The sequence below is a fragment of the Mustela erminea genome, chromosome 3 (assembly GCF_009829155.1).
Source record: "Mustela erminea isolate mMusErm1 chromosome 3, mMusErm1.Pri, whole genome shotgun sequence".
Taxonomy (NCBI): Eukaryota; Metazoa; Chordata; class Mammalia; order Carnivora; family Mustelidae; genus Mustela; species Mustela erminea.
In genome coordinates this window covers 132,382,497-132,404,497 of record NC_045616.1, presented here as the reverse complement: position 1 = coordinate 132,404,497, position 22,001 = coordinate 132,382,497, and the positions used below count along the sequence as shown (strand labels likewise).

Here is a 22,001-nt window from a genome sequence, read left to right as displayed (position 1 = left end):
CAACTTGTTTTGTTAAAAGTATACATTTCTCAGGGTGTCTGGGTGCTCAGTCAGTTAAGGGTCTGTCTTTGGCTCAGGTCATGATCCCTAGGTCCTGGGATTGAGCCCCACATTGGGCTCTCTGCTTACTGGGGATTCTGCTTCTCCCTCTGGCTCTGCCCTCACCCCTCCCACACTGCTCATGCTCTCTCTCAAATAAATAAATCTTTTTTTTTTTTAAGTATACATTTCTCAAAGCCAAGGGCTATCACTTAGACCTCGTCTGTCACGTATTTGCTAGGTATTTGACTAATTGGATTTAGGAAATATTTTTGCTTTGTGTTCAGCAACTAACTCAGGTTTCAGTCATCTGCACCTCTTATCTGCTAATCTCTGCCTAGGACTTATACAAGCGATGAAACCACCCACACCTTGCCAAGTCTCTGCAAGCAGCAAAGGGAAAAAACAGTCAAACATTTCCTTTGCCAATTACTGTCAGTGAAAGCATACAGTATCTACTGGTATGAGTATGGGGGGGGGGGTTAAGTGAAGGGAGTTTTTTGGGGGGAGAATCAGAAAAAAATGGCTGGAAAGATCTTTTAAATAGGAGAAAGGAGTGGAGAACTTGCCTTCACACAGCATTTTAGAAATAAAGAAGCATCCTAGACATTGTCTTTTCTCTTACCCTGTGTTTGTCTGAGAAAAGGGAGGATCACAAAATGAAGCGATTCGTTTAAATGCACACGGGTTAGTAGTGAAAGTACAGTGCAATCCTACTCCTCCAACTCTTGTCTGGTAAATTGAATTTTCTCATTAAAGTTGTACAAGACACCCATTTGATTTGTAGTGGTGATCAAAAAGCTTTCTAAAATGTAGCGGCAAGGACATAAAATATATTGAGACATATTACTTCTAAGTATAGCCTAGTTAAAGTAATTAATCTGTCTTTGATATTTTAGGGACATATTACTGAGCATCAATTATAGCAACAGCATATTAAAGATGTAAAGATTAGGAGATAAAACTGAATTGTGCTAGGCCTTGACAATTGATTTGAGGATACTTGGTTTGTTGGGTTATTTTTTAAGATCTTATTTATTTATTTATTTGAGAGAGAGAGAGAGAGAACACACAAATGGGGGGAGGGGCAGAAGGCAAGGGAGAAGCAGACTTTCCTCTAAGCATGGAGCCCAAAGAAGGGCTCCATCCCAGGATCACAACTTGAGCCCAAGGCAGACATTTAACCGACTTTGCTACCCAGGCACCCCTGGGAATATCTGGTTTTTATAATAAACTATTTTTGCTTCTTTCTCCTAAAAGTCAAATACTTAAAAAATAAGAAAAATAATATTAACTAATTTAATTTGAAGTCTGAATCAGTTCATTTCCTGTTCTCATAATCACAGGTTTTTTCAAATACAGGAATTGACAGTATTATTGTAGAAACTCTGACTTTGCTTTGATGAAGAGGTATAGGGAGCTCGTGAAATAGATTTTTATTGACTGTACTTCTACTTGAATCATCATAAACCACTGAATGTGGATGGGAATTTGAAGAACACCTTGCCCTATCCCCTCATTCATGAGGGAAGTGAGGTCCAAAGAAGTTAAGAGACAAGCCCAAAGCCATAAAGTCAAGTAGTGATAGGACCTCTAATAACATCTGACGGTTAACTTCAGGACTGTAACCAAAGGTATCCTAGGTGTTAGAGGAGGTAACCTCCCATCGACAACCCGTATCTCCCAGTTCCTATGAACCAAGACCCACGCCCACAGCTTCCCTGTGATTCCACTGGGATTCTACTTGTAAGCACTCACTTTCCAGTTGCTGGGCATTGACCTGTGGGCCCTCAAAGGCTGCCAAGTGAGTGCTCTTGGTGTCCAATGTCCTGTGTCCTTGATCCTTCCTGCTAAGTAACTCACCACCCTGAAGCCACACCCGCGGTGTTCTGAGGAAAGGTCATTCCATGCTCTAATCAATTTCCAGACTGATTCCTTTGTAGGTAAGTATGATCAATCCCGTCTGGACTTCACTTTAATCAGGTCATTTCTTGACCATTCACTCGGGGCACAGCACTCACGGGGAAGATCCAAGGGAGCCACTGCTTCTGGAGGCTTGCGCCGTTGTTGCTCAGCTGATTAACTGTCTGAAATTTGGCCTGGGCAGTGTGTCTTAATTTCACAGGTTAAAACTTACTTTGCCAGCGAAATGATTTTGCTTTGTTTGTTTAGTTGAATAACATCACAAGTGTAGGAGACCGAGGAAAGTAGCTGGGTTGGGAGCCAGGGGTCTACACCTGTTTCGATGAACTGATAAAGATATCTTAAAAAGCAAACACTTGGAGCACTTATGATGCACCAGACCCTTCGGAGAGCTTTTCACTGACCAACTCATTAAATCCTGAGGAAAAGCCCTTAGAGGGAGGTATTAATATCATCCCATTTTATAAGGGAAACTCAGGCACAGATACAGAGAACTGGCCCGTCATCACACAGTGAGTTAATGGCAAGGCCAGGATGACGAGCACAGCAGTTCACATTTTTCCACTATGGATGCCTACCACAGATAATTTGAAAAAAGAAACTGAAACAACATTTTAGGGATGCATGGGTGGCTCAGTCAGTTAAGCGGCTGCCTTCAGCTTGGGTCATGATCTCAAAGCTCTGGAATCCAGTCCCATATCGGGCTCCCTGCTCAGAGGGGAGCCTGCTTCTCCCCCTGCCTGTGCGCGCGCGCTCTCTCTCTCTCTCTCTCTCTCTCTCTCTCGTGTGCGCTCTCTCTCTGATAAGCCAGTAATCTTTAAGGCATTTTAACCATTTTCTAAGCATTTCAAATTAAAGTATTTGGGGTTCTGAGATAATTATTTGAGCAACTAACCCCAAAACTAAAGCCTCACCCAGCAATCTTCTGACATTTGTTCTCATAGTTTATATTTCCACAGTTTTACAAAATAATCAAATGTATGAGAAATTTTCTATACTACTTGGCCTTAATAAATATTTTACTAGCTACCAACTATGTGCTGGGGTCTAGAGCAATAACCACAAATTAGTGTTGGCCCTTCCCAAGATGCTCACTGCCTTACTGGTGGGGACAATATCTGAACATGGCAAAACAAACAAACAAACAACAATAACGACACAGGCAACATGTGGTATATGTCAAATTGAGAAGCTGGCCGTAAGTGTAAAAAGAATTCTTCTAGAAATAACTTGAGAATTGAACATTCTAAACACGAAGGAAGTAAAAAAAACCTCTTGGAATAAGTCAAAATTAGAAAATTGTGAGATGTGTTATATTTTCTATTATAATTGTGGTGCTATTACATTTCAAATCTTGGAATATCAAACATTTTAATAAATACATACTCTAAAGTCAAACATATCAAATGTTTGATATCAAACATTTTACTAAATACATACTCTGATTAAAATACCTTGATTATGCTTTTAAAAGGATTTTAAATTGGATACCAGGTAAATATTTCCTTTGTTACTGAATAACATTCTATAAAAGCTTCAGTGAGTTTAATGTTTACACTTTCTTGCCATGTCTGCTTTTCTTTAAAATACAATAAGGTAGCATAAATCCCTTGACTCTAATAGTAGCAAGATTTTCAACATAAGCCACACAAACAACAGAACTGCCACCTTCCTCTGTAAATGTACAATTTCTTGGTTATTCTTCATGCATTAAATGTGTAGCACATCTTTGCTTAAGTTTCAGTTTGGTATTGTTTTAATTTCATTTTGCACAATAGCTAGTGATCATCTCTTATTCTTTAGTAAACTGTGGTTACTTTGAGTCTGCTTTTTTTTTTTTTCAAGATTATTTATTTATTTATTTATTTGCCACAAGTAGGCAGAGAGGCAGGCAGAGAGAGAGGGGAAGCAGGCTCCCCGCCAAGCAGAGAGCCCAATGTGGGGCTGGATCCCAGGACCCTGAGATCATGACCTGAGCCGAAGGCAGAGGCTTAACCCACTGAGCCACCCAGGCGCCCCGAGTCTGGTCTGCATATTTATAGTCATTTTCATTCCCAACTCATTCTCACTGAAATCCGTAAGAATAAAAAATAAGTAAATAAATATACAAAACATATATATATATATAAAATATATATACATAAAAATAAATAGAAAAATAAAAAGAATAAAAAACCGTGGATGGAAAACATATCCATTGTTACAGACTGAATGGTATGTTCCCCCCATTCACATGTTAAAATCTAAACCTCAGAGTGTGACTGTATTTGGAGATAAGGCCTTCGGAGAGATAATCAAGCTGAAAGAGGCCTCTGAGGTATGTCTCATCTAATCTGCTTGGGTTTTTTTTTTATAAAAGGAAATTAGGCCATACCAGGATGTGTGCACACAGAGGAAAGACCATGTGTGGACAACCGCGAGAAGGAGGCCATCTGCAAGCCAGGAAGAGGGCCCTCAACCAGGAACTGAACCCACCAGCATCTTTATCTTAAGCTTCCAGCCTCAGAAGTGGGAGAAAATAATTTCTGCTGGTTAAGCCCCGCCAAGTCTGTGGTGTTTTGTAGGGCAACCTAGCAGACTGATACACCCACGGAAGGGCTTACTTTCTTCCCATCAAACCAGCTCCTTAGAGTGGTGCTTCAAGAATTCTGGCGTGTCCCTATTACCTCAAGTCTGCCTTCCCCTCCATGTTAAATTCCCTCTCCTGTTCTTCATTCACCTGTGCCTAATTTTAAAATATAAGCTATAGCTCTGGAGAGAGGATCATTTCTGAGGCACGTGCAGACATGCTGACAAGTTGTTTTATTTTTAGCAAGGCCGATACAGTAGTCAGTCTCTCTCCAAAATTAAATGCATTTGAGAGCTACTAGTTTTTGTCCTGATCGTTCTTTCTTACAAATGCAATTAACCTCAATTATGTTTTTGTTTTTTAAAGATTTTATCTATTTATTTGACGGAGAAAGAGAGAGCAAAAGCAGGGAGAGGGTAAGCAGAAGGAGAAGCAGGCTCACACATGGGGCTCAATCCCAGAAGCCTGGGATCATGATCTGAGCCAAAGACAGCCCCTTAACCAACAGACATCCCAACATCCATTATGTTTTTAAAAAATCAAACAATATGAGTGTATATAAAGTTAAAAATGGAAGCTTCCCCTATATGCTGACTAGCCACCAAATCCTTCTCCAAAAAAATACTCACCGTCAATTATTTGGTATGTAAAACTCTTGCTTTAAGATTTTATTTATTTATTTGACAGAGAGAGATCACAAGTAGGCAGAGAGGCAGGCAGAAAGAGAGAGAGAGGAGGAAGCAGGCTCCCCGCTGAGCAGAGAGCCTGATGCGGGACTCGATCCCGGGACCCTGAGATCATGACCTGAGCTGAAGGCAGCGGCTTAACCCACTGAGCCACCCAGGCACCCAAAACTCTTGCTTTAAATGGAGCGACATATTTTTTTTTTTTTTAAGATTTATTTATTTGAGAGAAAGAGTAGGGTGGAGGGGGGGCACGAGGGGCAGAGGGAGAGAGAATCCCAAGCAGAATCCACACTGAGCAGGGAGCCTGACTCAGGGCTCAATACCATGACCCTGAGATCACGACCCAAGCTGAAAGCAAGAGTCAGATATCTAACCGCTGCACCACCCAGGCGCCCCAACGGAACAACCTTTTTATTTTTTATTTATTTTTTTAAAAGATTTTATTTATTTATTCGACAGAGAGAGAGATCACAAGTGGGCAGAGACCAGGCAGAGAGAGAGAGAGGGGGAAGCAGGCTCCCCGTCAAGCAAAGAGCCTGATGCAGGGCTTGATCCCAGTACCCCGAGATCACGACCTGAGCCGAAGGTAGAGGCTTAACCCACTGAGCCACCCAGGTGCCCCTGGAACAACCTTTTTAAAAACAGGTTTGCAATACTCTACAGCCTATTCTATAGACCTCTCTGGGAAAGGTCTCATTCCCTGCCAGAAAAGATAACTCCTTCATTTCTAGAGACATGACCCAGTCATGGCTTAATAAGCTGGGTACCTACCACCCAGAGAAGAATAACAACCTTTATAGAAAGGCTTCCATAAAGTCCTAATAAAAGAATCCTGGAATTGCTTAAACATGAGATTAGTAACTGTTAACAGTTATTTGTTCCTAACACAACATGTCAACCCTTGTCGTTGAAAATTAAATGATAATATACTTCCCCCTCTGCTCCACAAAGCAATAACCTGTTTCCCTGGTGGATGATCAGAGGCCAAAGGGTGGGTAATTTATCACAGAAGAGAAATTGGAGGATCGCCAAGAGTAACAAAGGGGCAGTGATATCCTTGCTCCTACTGCACTGTACCAGTTTAATTAAAACAGAGCTAATAAACTTTCCCAACGATTCCCAGCCATACATTACCAAGTTCAGTCTTCTTAAAGCCAAGATGGCCAGCCAGATCCCAGGAAATATGTAGGATGTCATAGATACACCACGTCAATCACCTTTTTCATGTTCAAGAGCTATGTAATCTGGAATCAAAAGACTGCTATGTTACAATCTTGTCTGTTTCTTTCATGATCTCTGACAATATTTTAGGCAGTTATGTAAATTAACATAGAACCAGAAACTAAAAGAAATCAAGACAGGTCTCAGGAAGAAGAAAAGTTCTGTATCTTTTTAAAAAGAAATATATTTTTTTAAAGATCCATTTATTTATTTAAAAGAGAACAAGCTTGTGTGCATGTGTGTAAGTGGGGGAGGGGCAGAGGGCGAAGGAGGAAGCAGACTCCCCACTAAGTGTGGAGCCCAACATGGGGCTCAATCCCACGACCCTGAGATCATGACTTGAGCTGAAGTTGAAAGTTGGACACCTAATCAACTGAGCCACCCAGGCACTCCTAAAAAGAAATAATTTATAGGTTATTTTTCATGAGAATTATCTGCGTGTGCATGTGTGTGTCTTTGAAGTCTCCGCATTCATTCTCATAATTGGGTGATAGCTCAGCCTATTTAACACTTGCTGGAAATGACACTGAGGAAAGAGAAAGTAATATTAATAAACAGATGGGGAGTTAATGCAAATTTCATAGCTGCTAAATTGTGTTTGCAGGTTCAAGCTTATATATATGGAAAGGGTGACTGTGGCTTTATACATAAAGTGAAACACAGAATTCAAATTCAATGCCTAGATAATATAAATGTAGGTGTAATGGTACAAACAGAGAAGAGACTAATTGCATGGCTCACGTGGGACACACATGCACATGTCTGTTAATTCAGACCGAAATAATCACTTTGGGTCATTGGCTCCCCAAACTGAAAACATCTTAAAGGTATTCTATTTCAGTCCCCCACCAAAAACTTGAACAGAATTCCCCCAGCTCCCTCTGGCCCTCTCTTCAGGGAGAAGTACCTCACTGAGGAAACCTCACGCTAGTCAACCTTTCCCCCTATAACTTTCATGTATGCATTTAGTGTTTGGTCTACAACCCAGCCCTAGAGAAACTCATTCCCACATTCACTAGACAGCTATTGAACATTTGTGGAAGACCCTCACATTACCCCAAGGCTTCTCATTACTAAATATTGAAAGTGATTTTCCCCTAAAGACAAACCAGATCACATCACTCCCTATTGGAAATGACTCTTCACCTATGAGAGAATGTCCAAACTCTTTTGCATAGCAAGCATATGCCATTGCTCAAACCCAAGGAGCCTGTTTCTTACTTTTCTTACTTATACTGAATCCAAAATGGGTGTTTCTTATCTGCAGGCCCCTATGCTCCAAAAGGTGATTCAAGAACCCAGGTGTTCTCCATCTTGTGGCTTTGTTATCTCCTGCAAGTGGCTTCTGAGGTTGCCACAAATATCTATAGTGATGGAGACTAGCTCAGCTCTTAGGATACTTTCAAGGGCCAGACCCAGAATGGTGCAAATCACTTCCCCACACATTGTAACCGTGAGAACTCTATCACATGACCTCACCTAACTGCAAGAAGGAAATTTGTGTGCTCAGGAAGAGGAAGAAACCGGCTGGTGAGCAGCTAGCTACTCTCTGATGAGATCTTAACTTCTCCTTTCTGCCTCATATCCTACCACTCTCTCTTAAGCAACTATATTCAAAGCTAACCCAACGTCTTATTATTCCAAAGCGTATCAGATCCTCACTTAGCTTTATGCATGCTCTTTTCTACGTATAACTTCCCTTATTTGTTTTGTGAACTCCTATTCGTATGTGAAGTCCCAGTTCAAGTATCACTCCCACTGTTCTCCATCTCATTTCTGACTACAAGTGTTATTTTCTGCCTCCTGAGATCCCACAGAGCTTCACACATGTAATGCACTGTAAGTTTTATTTATCTATACATGTATATGTAAAAACCTCACTGTATCAATCTCCTTTGTCTGTGTTATCTTCATTATCTTTAAAACTCGTAATTTTCCTTTTTTCATCTCCACAGGCCTTCCATTTTCTCTTACAGAACCATCAGCACAAGCTTCCATACTTTTCTCCCTTTTTGACCATCTTACCACCCTCTGCACAGCTTCCAGAGCAATATTATCTACATTTCAAATCATGTTTAGAACCTACTGAGAAGCTTCTAACACCCTTAGGGCATCTAACCTTAAAACTCAAGAGTCCTTGAGTTCCTCCTCGAGAGGGTCAAGAGTCTGATATGACTCCACTAAGTCCAGAGTAGAATTCAGGAACTTGCATTTTTAATAAGTGCCCAAATGATTTGGATGTGAGAGGCTGGTAGACCACATTTTGAGAAATACTGAGTTACAGAATATAATACAAGTCTTGCATACCATATGTCCTATCAATAACAAGTTCCACATAAGTCCCTGTACATACATAACAATTTCAGTCCAGTGGTTCTCCTCTACATGTTCTTCCCTATGTTCAGGTTGTTCCTCTCTGTGTGGTCTTCCTAATGGATTTCTACTCATTCTTGAAAATGCTGCTTAAACATCATCTGTCTTGGAGCCTTCCCAGTCCTCCCTGCCCACAGCAGAATTAATCTCTTCCTCCATATTATTTCTGTGTCTTATAAACACTTACATTTTTACATACATCACATTAACATAGACACGACCAGCTTAGATGGAGATAGAATGAATACAAGTGACAAGAGGACTTTACACCCCCTAACTTCTACAAGGAGGAAGTTAGCTTCAAAAGACTGCTCAACTGCTAACACATACCTTTCATGGGGGGGGGGGGGGGGGAGTGGCTCAGAACTTAAAAATAAGAACAAAGAGCCTTACAGCATTATTTCCCAGCCTTGATTCCTAATTAACTGTTCACCTGTGCACAGCTGGATTTCACAATTGCCATAGACCATGGACTGCAGTACACAAGCTGTATGCCTCCTTTTTGACAGAACTGTCTACAGTGGTTATGCTAGGCCCATCCCACCACTGTACCACACTCGCTGTGGGTGGTAGATAACTTGTCTCTTCAGTTCTTAAGCCTTAAGATCAAGAGGAATGGTATTAAAGGAGCTATACTTAAGGGTCTACACCAGGAACTTGTCTCTCCACTCTTGGACCTGATGTTGAAGCTAACATCCCGCATTTCAAGCTCATAATTTAAATGGATACAATTCTTAGGGAATAGTAGGAGGAGTTTAGTATATTTTGCATATGGAGGCAATATAAGTAATTTGTGGCGAGAGGAAAAACTGTGGTGGTTTCCAAAAGGGCCCCCCGACCCCGTTCTTCCAAAAATGCCCTCCTGTTCTCTAACACCTCTCCCTTCAAAAGATGGAGCCAATTTCCTTTCCCCTTACGTATGACCTTTACTTGGCGACTTTCTTTTAACAAGTAGGATGTAGTGAAACTGACCATATGTGACTACCAAAGTTCTCTTTGTTTTTGGGGTCATTGCTTTAGAAGAAGCCAGCTGCCATGTCTGAGGAACATTCCAACAGCTCTATAGACTCTATAGGCATGTATTGGAGGCCTTCTGCCAATAGCCTTAATAATCCACAGAAAAATAGAAAAAATAGTTAAATTTTTAAATTCCTGGCTCAACAAAACATATGAACTCTTTGTTGTTTTAAGTAAACGTCTAAATTTGTGCCTTCATTTGTTACAAAGCAGGAGATAACTTACACATGGGGTAACTACAAATCTTTACTTGTATTTATTCAGGATCGGGCGCTGTGCTAGGCACTAGGGATACAATGAGGAACAACATAGCCTTAAATTATTCCCTCAAAACATACTAGTGAGAAAAACAAACACATGTGTTTATATTTACAAATTGTGATAAGTTACTGAGAGAAAAAGAATACATGATGAGAAACACTAGAGAGACATAATCTAGACTTGGAGGATCTCACTAAGGATGTGGCATTTGAACACAGATGGAAGACAGGCAGGAGTTAGCCAGATGAAAACTTTAGGAAGAGACTTCCAGGCAGAGGGAACAGCCTGCATGAGGGCCTTGAGATAAGAAAGGGTTTTCAGGAGTTAAAAAACATCTTGAATCTCACAAAACAAACTGAGGGTTGCTGGGGGATAGGGAAAGGGTGGTTGGATTATGGACATTGGGGAGGGTATGTGCTAAGATGAGTGCTGTGAAATGTGTAAGCCTAATGATTCACAGGGTACCTGTGTACCCTGTACCCCTGGGGCAAATAATACGTTATATGTTAATAAAATAATTTTTTTAAAAAAAGAACAACTTGAGTGTAATGAGCAAGAGATAGATGGTACTGAGTTGAGTTGGAAAAGGGAGCCCAGAAGCAGACGGTGAAAGAATTTGTGGGCCATGATAAGGACTTTGCACTGAAGGAAATCCTCTGAAGGATTTTAAGTAAAAGAACGACATGATCCAATTAATTTTATTAAAAAAGGCCACTCTGATAGTAAGGTGGAAAACTGACTGGAAGGGGGCAAGAATATAAGGGGAACCAGTTAGTAGCCCTGGCTGCAGACCACAAAGGAGAAACAGGTGCATCAGCCCAGGGCAGTGGTGGAGGTGGAGAGAAGTAGGTTGGATTCAAGCAATATTGAGGGATCAGAATCAACATGACTTTAATCCACCAAGTCTAGCAGAACAAGCAATATCTCTAATTAACGTCACTGAAAGCAGGAAGCCTGGGTGGCTCAGTCAGTTGAGCGTCTGATCACAGGGTCCTGGGATGGAGTGCCGCATTAGGACTTCTGCTTCTCCCTCTGCCCCAACTCACCCCATCTCTCATGAATAAATAAGTAAAATCTTAAAAAAAAAATTATAATTGAAAGCAAAAGCCAAACCCCATAAAATTTTTCTATGAATTATCACCTAGTATCTGACTACTTAGTAAGCACTCTGCTTTTTCTTCTTTTCAAGATTTTATTTATTCACTTTAGAGATAGATGGAGAGAGAGGACATGAACAGGGGGAGGGGGAGAAGCAGAGGGAGAAGGACAAGCCAACTTCACACCAAACCCAGAGCCTCATTTGGTCTTGATCCCAGAACCCTGAGATCATGACCTGACCTGAAACCAAGAGTTGGATGCCCAACCAACTGACATCCAGGCGCCCCAGCACTCTGCTTTTCCTAAAATGACTCTGCAAAAACATATGAACTTTAGTGTTCTTCAATGTCTAGAGAGAAGAAACAGAGGGATAATTTTCTAAACTACTCTTTTGACTAAATATTTGAATTATCAACATTTTTATAAAATGATCCACTTGCAAAGCTGCAGCACCAAAGAGGTAAACTTAGGTTAAATAGAAGACATTTGGGAGGGAGCAAGTCAATTGTTTGTTTCCGTTTTATTGCTATATGTACAGTCAGGTAAAACCTGAAGTTACACTGTTTCACCTAGCTACCACAATAACACAGATCATATACCCATAAGATAGCCAAGATAAATAAGCTAAGGGTGACCCTTTGAAAAGCTAGATCCATTCTACCAGGTCAGTTTCAGAGATTTTGCAATCAAGGGGTGTGTCTCCAGCTAGATGTTTCCTGTTCCGGTTACACAAACTGCACCACCCCTATGTTAAACACCATGTGTCTAGGTCCACAGAAGGAAAGCCTAGAAAGGATAGAAGGATGAAAAAAAATTTTACTACATGTTTTTGTTTTTCTGAAAAACATTTCCATTTTTCAGAAAATGGGAAAGTTTCTCTATTTGAGAGAGAAATAGTGTACACAAGCAGAGGGAAGGACAGAGGAAAAAAGACAAGCAAACTCTACACTAAGTGGGAAGCCCAACGAGGGGCTTCATCTCAGGACTCCAAGACCATGACCAGAGCCAAAGTCAGACACTTAACCGATGGAGCCACCCAGGCACCCCTATATTATTACATGTTTTAAAAACCAAGGTCATGGGGCGCCTGGGTAGCTCAGTGGGTTAAAGCCTCTGCCTTTTGGCTCAGGTCATGATCTCAGGGTCCCGGGATGAAGCCCCTCATCGGGTTCTCTGCTCATCAGGGAGTCTGCTTCCCCCCCCTCTGCCTGCCTCTCTGCCTGCCTCTCTGCCTACTTGTGATTTCTGTCTGTCAAATAAATAAATAAGATCTTTAAAAAAAAAAAAAAAAAAACACCTAAGGTCATGCAATGTAGAAGGGTTGCCTTAGGTAACTGCTTCAATTACCAACATTTGCACAATGTCTTTCTTCAAAAGTGGTATTTACCCTCTAGAGAAATATTACTGAAATGTGGTCCAGGGGCCACTGTGTGCATCAGCACCAGCCACGTGCTCATAAAAATGCAAATGCTGATTCAGTGAGTCTTAGCTGGGCCCCAGGAATCTGTGTCTAATCCATCTTTATAGACACTATAACTTAAGTATCTGCATTACAGGCTACACTATGAGGGCTTGCATAATTGAGTAATTGCAAAGTTATCTTGTTTGATAGCTTGTTTGAATGACATAAAGCCACTTCAAAAGAGAGATATTTGGTCAGAATTATAAATTCACTATTTCAGGGGCGCCTGTGTGGCTCAGTGGATTGAGCTGCTGCCTTTGGCTCGGGTCATGTTCTCAGTGTCCTGGGATCGAGCCCCGCATCGGGCTCTCTGCTCAGTGGGGAGCCTGCTTCCCCTTCTCTCTCTGCCTAACTCTCTGCCTGCTTGTGATCTCTCTCTGTCAAATAAATAAATAAAATCTTTAAAAAAAAATCACTATTTCACTTTATAAGGACAGTAACAGCGTTAAACACATATAGACCTTCATATAAATCTTTATAAATCTTTATAAATCTTCCCTCCTTCATAATGGAAAAACTTAGTGCTGGCTCTTATAACTAAATCGGTCAGAGAAAGGTCAATTTTCTCTCTTCAAAGGTTCTAGCACACAAAAAGGTCTTTAAATTTAAACTGGAAGTGAGCCCAAAGATACCTGGGCATAGATATATTTCTTGATTTAGGTGTTAGTTACAAAGTTGTGTTCTCTTCGTGTAAATTCATCAAGCTAAACAATTGTGAGATGTGAACATTTCTATATACAGAGAATCCTTCAAAAAGAATTAATCAACATTTAAAAAAATAAAACCTTTTTAGGAGTTTTATAAAAACATGATTATTTCTTGCCTTTCAAGTTATTACCCTTCAGTGCTGATGGCTGTTGAACTTTAATGGTCATTCTTATATATACTGTTTTGGGGGAATATAAATAGATGTAGGCCTTTGGGAAAGCAATTTGACAATCAATATTTGGCCAAAGGTTTTTAAATAATCATACACCCATTGACCTAGTAATTCCATGTCTTAGAATCTATCCCAAGGAAAGAATCTTCAATATGAGAAATCTCAACTCCCAACATCCAAAATATAAACCCATATAAATAATCACAATAGGGGAACTATTAAATAAACTATAATACATCTATTTGGCAATATTTATATATTGGTGGTAAAATGAAAAAGGAAATTAAGGAAATAATGGATTAAAAATTCTTGATGCAAATGAGGAAAGGCATAAAGAGCTCCTAAGGGCTTCCTAATATTCTATTTAAGCTTGGTATATACACAGATGTTCCTATTATTATCACCATTATTTAAACTAAACATAATTTTATATTTTAGTATATTTATATATGCTATATCTTGTAATACATAATTTTTTATATAATCTAGAACAAATAATGTTTACCAAAAGTTTATTAACATGAAAAATGCTCATGTCATAATGGTAAGTTAAAAAAAGGACATAGGGGAGCCTGGGTGGCTCAGTGGGTTAAGCCTCTGCCTTTGGCTCAGGTCATGGTCTCAGGGTCCTGGGATCTAGCCCTGCATTGGGCTCTCTGCTTGGCAGAGAACCTGCTTCTCCCTCTCCCTCTGCCTGCCTCTCTGCCTACTTGTGATCTCCCTCTCTCTCTCTGTCAAATAAACAAATAAAAAGTCTTTTTAAAAAAGGGGGACATAAAATTGATTATAAATTATAGTAGATAGATTCTGCAAAACAAAGCTGGAATCGTCAGTACAAAGACACAGAAATCATTTCAACTACTATCTGACATTGTGCTAAAGATCCCCGTAAAAAATTCCTCTAGAAAAACGGAGAAGGAAAATATATTCAAACTGATATTCTTTTCATGTGATGTAATTACATACCTAGAACTTCCAAGACAATCAACTGACATGAGGAACTATTCAGTAATCTGACCAAAAATTGTTCTAGGGGCACCAGGATGGCTCAGTCGGTTAAGAGTCTTGATTCAGAGTCATAAGATCGAGCCCCACTGTTGGGGGGGGTGGTGAGGGACGGGAGGGGAGGTGGAGCCCGCTTAGGATTCTCTCCCCTTCTCCCCTTCTCCCTGTTTCCCTCCCCTTCCTCCACTCATGCTCTTTCTTAAAAAAAAATTGTCCTAGACATCAACTGTAATAATAACAGCTAACAATTTCTGAGGGCTATTTATCAGGTACTGTACTAAGTGCTTTTTAAATGTATTTACTATTTAATTCTGAGGGAGATTAGTATTATTACCCTGATTTAATTTATTTTTTTGTCCTGATTTTAAAGACTTAAAACACCCAAAGGAAGAGACAGGTTAAGAAACTTACATAAAGTCACACAGCTAGCAAGTGACAGAGCCTAACAGAGTTTGTATTTGTACATAACCATGCTATTATATTGCCCAAACAATCAGCCATTAGAAATGTAATAGATCACAGGATCCCATTCATAAATCAAGAATCATTAAAAACACAAACAAAAAAATCAAAACAAAGCCAAGGATCCCTAGGGATAAATCTAACAAAAGAAAGTCATAGTTTTGAAATTTTAAAATAAGACCAGACTGCTAGACTAAATATTACGTTATATACATGCTGATTCTCCAGATAACAAAAAACCGCAGGGGAGGGAGGAGAGGTGTAACCTTCTAACCAAAGAAAGTAAGCCTTGTTCTCCAGACAGTCTCCTCCACAGGTCAGAGAATTCCCTGAAGCTAGAACTGCCAGAAGCTCCATTCACACAAAGAGCTCAAATCCAGGAACCTGGCTCAGCTACTTTGAGGAAAGGATGTAAAGAGATCCCAGAGAAAAGCACGTCAAAGAATGAAGTGTTCTGCTTCACTGCCACCCAGGAACCAAAGCAGGAGCGTGCCAGCCCAGCCAACGTTCACCAAGGTGTGGTCAGTGCAACATTTGGCCACTGTTTTCCTGGTACAGATAGTTGCAGGATCATAATTCTTTTGCTACCCAAAAATAAACGAGCTTTCTTGAGTTCCAGAGGGCCAGAGGGGACTTAGCAGATCAGACTGCCTCTACCACTTACCATTCACATCAATGTTGTTGAGTGGAAGTCAACCACAGATATTCTCCAATCCAGCTCTCCCTGTTTACAGATAAGGAAACTGAGGTTCATCCAGAACAAGCTTCTCTTCCCAGGTCACAAAATTATTTTAAGCCAGAAGCAGAGAGCTACTATCCTTCTTCCCCGTGTTTTCTGATGATGAGTCTGAATATATATATTCAAGTTACTGCAGCCTATTTTTAATCCCCAATCTTCAGATACTCACCACCTACCACCCTTATGATTTTGCCCTATCTGTATGTTATTTCTACATTATTCACTATATATTTTCTTTAAATCTACTCATTTTTCACATAGACAACTTAGGGTCAGTCTAAGTAACAGTATCCATAAAATCATGAATGACCTATGCATTTTCCTAACACATAAAAAGAAAAATGTATCTACTGCAATTATGATGTTTGTCTCTCAATCACTCCCCCAAATAATAAATTATCCTTTGCATATTAGGAAAGATCCCCTGAGTGAATTCCAAGGAATTCTAAATTGTATCATGTTAACAGGTGTTACTGATGAAAGAATGCATGATCACATAAGCCCGGGGGAAGGTGACTAAAACAAAATTAAACAGTTTTGAATTTTTTCAATTGTCAGACATCCCAGGACCTTTTATAACGATATACAACAAGACTTTCTAACAAGGGAATAGAGTACAGCATCTCCAAAATGTATCTGACCATGAAAGCCTTTCTTCTAGACAGGATGGTTATTGAAAGCAGGCTCTATGCAGTATTAATTGTCAAAAAGTTAGTTTTTCTTTTTGAGGCCACAAATTATACAAATAGATATTATAAATAATAATATACACTTATCCCCTATTAACATAATCAAAATACTTTTATAGTGGTAAAAATGAAGAGGTAGGAAAACATTAATATTTCCTTTTGTCATTCTCAAAGGGTTGATCTCTCAGGAAAGGTAGCTCAGCTTGTCCCGAAACACCTGCAATGATAATGGGCCTTCTAAAAGAATATAAATAACTTCTAACAAGTTATCCAAATCTTCTACATTATTGATAGTAGTGAGTGACACACAGGCTTTCCATTCAGGTTCGTATTTGTTGCCTTCGGAGCTTGTAGATGGAACTTCAAGAGCAAGGTGCCCACAACATCAGATTTGATCTATGGGTGTGACTCTGAGAAAATGTGTACCTGACTTACCAGCCAGTCATTTTCTTTTTTATCCCTTTCTTTTTTTTTTTTTAATATTTTATTTATCGATTTGACAGAGAGAGATCACAAGTAGGCAGAAAGACAGGCAGGGAGAGGAGGGGAAGCAGGCTCCCTGCTGAGCAGAGAGCCTGATGCGGGGCTCGATCCCAGGACCGGAGCCAAAGGCAGAGGCGTTAACCCACTGAGCCACCCAGACGCCCCTCCCTTCCTTTCTCTCTCTTGGTCCTTCCCTTCCTTTCTACCCCCATTCCTTTTTCCCACACTCCCCCCTTCAAATGCATTGATAGAAAACACTGACATTTTGTCTTCTTTAGGCCTTCTTATCTTTAAGTGGTGGTGTTGTCAGGGAGAAAATACCCCAGTTACTAAGCTAACGCTTTTTAAAATATTTTTTATCTGAGTGTAGTTGACAGTGTTACGTTAGCTTCAGGCGTACAACACAGTGATGCAGCTTCTCTACACGTCACGCTCTGCTCACAAGTGTAGCCGCCATCTGTCACCATGCCTGCTGCGGCAATTTCATTGACCATCTTCCCTCTGCCTTGTCTTTTATTCTGTAACGGGAAGCCTGGATCTCCCACTGCCCTTCACCCGTTTTGCCCATCCCCCTACCTCCTTCCCTCGGAACAAACCATCAGTTTGTTCTCTGTACTTGTAGGTTTGATTCTGCTTTTTGTTTTCAACGGATGCTTTAAAGCCAAAGTGCATGAGTATTTCTTTCAACTGCACTTTGAAATAAAATTAAGAACGACGACTCAAAGCAAACAAAATGCTAATACCCTCTCTTCAGGATTCATGTTAATGAAGTTGAGTATTAAGTTAATAGAGAAGAATGCTGATGTGTTAAGACAGTGTTTCTTCATCTAACCATACACCAATTCACGAACCATTTTGAGTCTATTACTCTTAAATATAATTTCCCATTAACCGAAGTTTCAATATATTCTTTCTCCATACCCTACAGAGGTTATCAACTTATCAGGTGAATTTTTTTAAGATTTATTTATTTGAGAAATACAGAGTGCCCCTGCACACAAGCATGCAGGAGCAGGGGGAGGGGCATCAGGAGAGGAAACAAGCAGACTCCCCGCTGAGCGGATAAGCCCTACCTGGGGCTCCATCCCTGATCCTGAAATCATGACCTGAGCCAAAAGCAAGAGTTGGATGCTTAACTGACTGAGCCACCCAAGTGGCCCTCAAGTGAATTTTTATTCTATAGAATATGTTCTGTTCTCTTGCTCAGAAATATCAGCTAGAAAGCTGAATTTTTCTGAGGTTCCTCACCAAACACTGGAGGTCGGCAAAATTTAGGAAAATGATTCAGCTCCTGCAAGTGCACACATTTAACACTGATGTGCTGTAACATAATCAGTCTGAATAAGCTTAATCCTGTGGAACTTAAGGTAGGTAAAAACTGAGACTAAAAATGGTGTTTTCTCCTCTCTCTAGTTCTAAAATTGTACACTGCACTACATTCATAATGAAGAAACAAATAGCATTTTACCCTTTTGATAAGGGAGATAAACAAGAGTTTGATTACTATAAATAAAATTTAAAATATATATTCTTTATATAAGTGAGAACTGTTAAAATACACAACAGCAAAAGAGAAAATAGATATAATTAATAAATGTTTGATCCTTTAAGGAAATATCCCCCAAAGGGCTCTATTATTTTAGCAAACTTCTTTGTTAGAGGTTTTAAGCAATTCAGTTTTCCAAATACTCATTTTTGTGTTCTTTTAGACATCATAGTATCTACTGAATAAAGTAAAGTTAGGTTTTAAGTCATCTTCCCCCTCCCCGCCCCCATCATTTACTCCCTACTTGGCTCCCAAAATTCTATTTGAGGTCCTGGAAGATTTATCCAGTTAGAGCTGAAAGCATTCAGACTTAAATGCCAGTTTGACCCAAGCACAATCTCTTCCTGCCTCTTCAGTTTGTGTTCCGCTACTCCCTGACTTGCAAATGTGGTTATTTTGCATAAAGTCATTTATTACACTACTAGATACATCCCAGATATTCTTGAAGTACCTATTAGGTGAACTGTTTTGCAGGATCCTCTATCCTGTGTGAGGTTTTTTTTCTAGTTACATATTTAGTGATCATGATCTCTCTCTTTCTATACCCATTTCACATTCTCTTCATACAAAGTTTGCTCTCCAAAGCAAAAAATCCTGATAAAAGACCTTCATAGCCCTTCCATAATCTAGGCAAAAAGGACCACACACATGTATCATCACAGGTTTACAAAACCACCATCTATTAGGGTCTCTTAAAGCCAACTCTACAAATTGCATGCTAGATCGAGCATGGCAAATGAGTTTCATTTCTTGTGCCATTGCTAGTAAACTGGTGGTGGGCCCTTAAAGGAAAGAGTGATGCGATTGATTAGCAATGTCTGTAATGAATCTAGGAAGACAAAAAGGGATAGATGATCTATTTCTCCCCCCCACACCCCCATTCCTGAGTTTATGCTAATCTTTCTTGATTATACCCATTCCCACACCATCTCCTATAAAAAAGGAGACCAAATGAATGCAGATTTTCTTACTGACTTTACATCCTGATGGAGCTGCAAGGGCAATAATGCCAACTCCCTTGGAGGTTCACCAGATGCTCACTGAAGATAAATATACAGGGCTGAGTATAACATATGGCTTACACTTGATACTCAATCAATGCTTTTGCAGCTTACGGACACCACTCTCCACTGTAAGTTCAACCTAAGCAGGAAAGTTGATTTGGGCACTGTCTGGGAAGAGAGGAAGCCAGAGCTTTATAAGGAAGTAGTCGGTCATTTAAATGTCATAGAAATTGTTATTGATCCCCTTGCTAGTTGCAGAAGTGGTAACCTACTCCATATACAATGGAAAATGGAACTCAAATCAGAAACACTGAATTTTCTACTTCCTGCTTTTTGTACCCGCTTCCTAGGGGAACAGGCATGGCAGGTGTGTAGACTGATCATACCATTATTGTTCAGAGAAGTTTTACCTGTATCCTTTATTAAAATGTGGTAGCCTTTTTACTTGTTTGTTTTTTTGTTTCAGGGAGGGGCTGAGGTGCTTAGGAGTGGGCCCCTGCTCAATATTGGGGAAAAAGACTCTGTAATTCAGTGCTCAATAACTTGTACTCTCTGTCACAGCACTCATGAGCTCTGTGACATTGAAAAATAGGGGCGCCTGGCTGGCTCAGTCAGTGGAGCATTCAACCGGATCTCGGGGCTGTGAGTATGAGCTCCACATTGGGTGTACAGATTACTTAAAAATAAAATCTTAAAAAAGAAAAAAGAAAAAAGAAAAAGAAGAAGTATCCTAATTTTTACATAGGGCAAAAAAAATTTCACCCAAAACACTGTGTACACTGCGTGGTACCTGGTAAATGCTTAATAAGTGCTACTTATTGATATTGTTGATAGGGAAATGGAAAGGGTGAGGAGAAAAAGAAAGAGGGAAGATCTGCTTGGCTTCTTTCAGAAGGTGTCTAGAATCCTGGTTGTCTTAGATAGCAGGGTTTGTGGATTTAAGGCTCAACAGGTGCTGCTATTCTCGGAGGCCTAATGGGGACCCATTGTTGCAGAGCAGGGAGGAGTGTGCAAAAGAAAGCTCTCAACAGTGAGCCTTCATTTGAATTATAGGAAAGCTATTATCATTATTATGGATGGAAGGGGGAAATGAGATGTTAGCATTTGCCCAAGGTTTAAAATGCCACTACAATTAACACATTAGCTCACGGATTATAGAGCTGATACTGGCTCTGTAAGATAAATGATTCCCTCAGATTTCTAGAAATAAACAAGAGCTCCACAAACCACCACACAGTAGTGCAGGGGATTACTTGGGAAAAACTGAAAAATTCCTGAAATAGGAATTTCTGATAAATACAGCTTTTTTAAAATAAAGATTTTATTTATTTTTTTGACAGACAGAGATCACAGGTAGGCAGAGAGGCAGGCAGAGAGAGAGGAAGCAGGCTCCCCGCTGAGCAGAGAGCCCAATGTGGGGCTCGATCCCAGGACCCTGGGATCATGACTTGAGCCTAAGGCAGAGGCTTTAACACACTGAGCCACCCAGGCGCCCCAAATACAGCTTTTCTAAAGCTACAGCTCTCAGGCCTCTTTCTCTACAAGCGGTGTTTGTGCAAATCAGTAAAACAGCAGATGCAACCCTCTAACTGTCTTGTATAGATCTCATCTTAGAAACACACAGTGGGATTGTGGGGGTGCCTGGATGGCTCAATTGGAGAAAAAGCTGACTCTGGATCTTGGGGTCGTGAGTGCGAGCCCCACATTGAGTGTAGAGAAAGACAGATGCAGGGGAGAAAAAGTCAGTGCAAAAACATATTCTAGGTCTTAAGAGAATAAACTAACCCTTAAAAACATCAAGGGAAGGGGTGCCTGGGTGGCTCAGTGGGTTAAAGCCTCTGCTTTCGGCTCCAGTCATGATCCCAGGGTCCTGGGATTAAGCCCCGCATCGGGATCTCTGCTCAGCAGGGAGCCTGCTTCCCTCTCTCCCTCTCTCTCTGCCTACTTGTGATCTCTGTCTGTCAAATAAATAAATTTTTAAAAAAATCAAGGGAAAATCAATGAAAAATACAAATAACTGAATTTTTTGAAATACATTTTTAAATCTTTCTTCTGTTCAGACTCACCTTTGGCAAAGGCTAAAAGACCTGCTTTGGGGTTAAAAGTTGAACAGTCCTGAGCCAAAAAGAGATCCCTGGACTTTCTCTGACAACCTAGGATTCTCGGACGCTTCATAAAATGGGTATTTTTAGCACCACGCCTTCAAGTTCAGGTGACCATACAGCATGTAAGAAACTAAAGGAGTCTGCAAACGAGATCTCCAAAATTATGGGTGTCCAGGTAAAAACCTTATCTAGCATATAGCTTCCTCCTTAAGAGGTAAATACATTTTGTTTCTTTGGGGGAGAAGAGATTTTTTTTTTAAGTGTTCAATTTGGGACACAAAACAAAAGATGAGATGCAAGCCAGGAAAAGGAAGACAAAACTAAATAATTCTTTTTATAGTTTGTTTGGCTGCAAACAATCATCTATTCCATAGGTAGAATACTCAGGTAAGAACTAACCGCTAACAAAGTTTAAATTAGGAGCACCTGGCTGGCTCAG

The 22,001-nt window shown here is 40.2% G+C and overlaps 1 long non-coding RNA gene across 1 annotated transcript in view; it reads right to left on the bottom strand.

Annotated features, from left to right (window-relative positions):
* Positions 1-20,093, bottom strand: part of LOC116586950 — a 101,768-nt gene extending 81,675 nt beyond the window's left edge. Inside the window, exon 1 of the long non-coding RNA XR_004284220.1 lies at positions 19,536-20,093. This is a non-coding gene — a long non-coding RNA (uncharacterized LOC116586950). The remainder of the gene's footprint in view (positions 1-19,535) is intronic.
* Between the last annotated feature and the right edge of the window lie 1,908 nt (positions 20,094-22,001).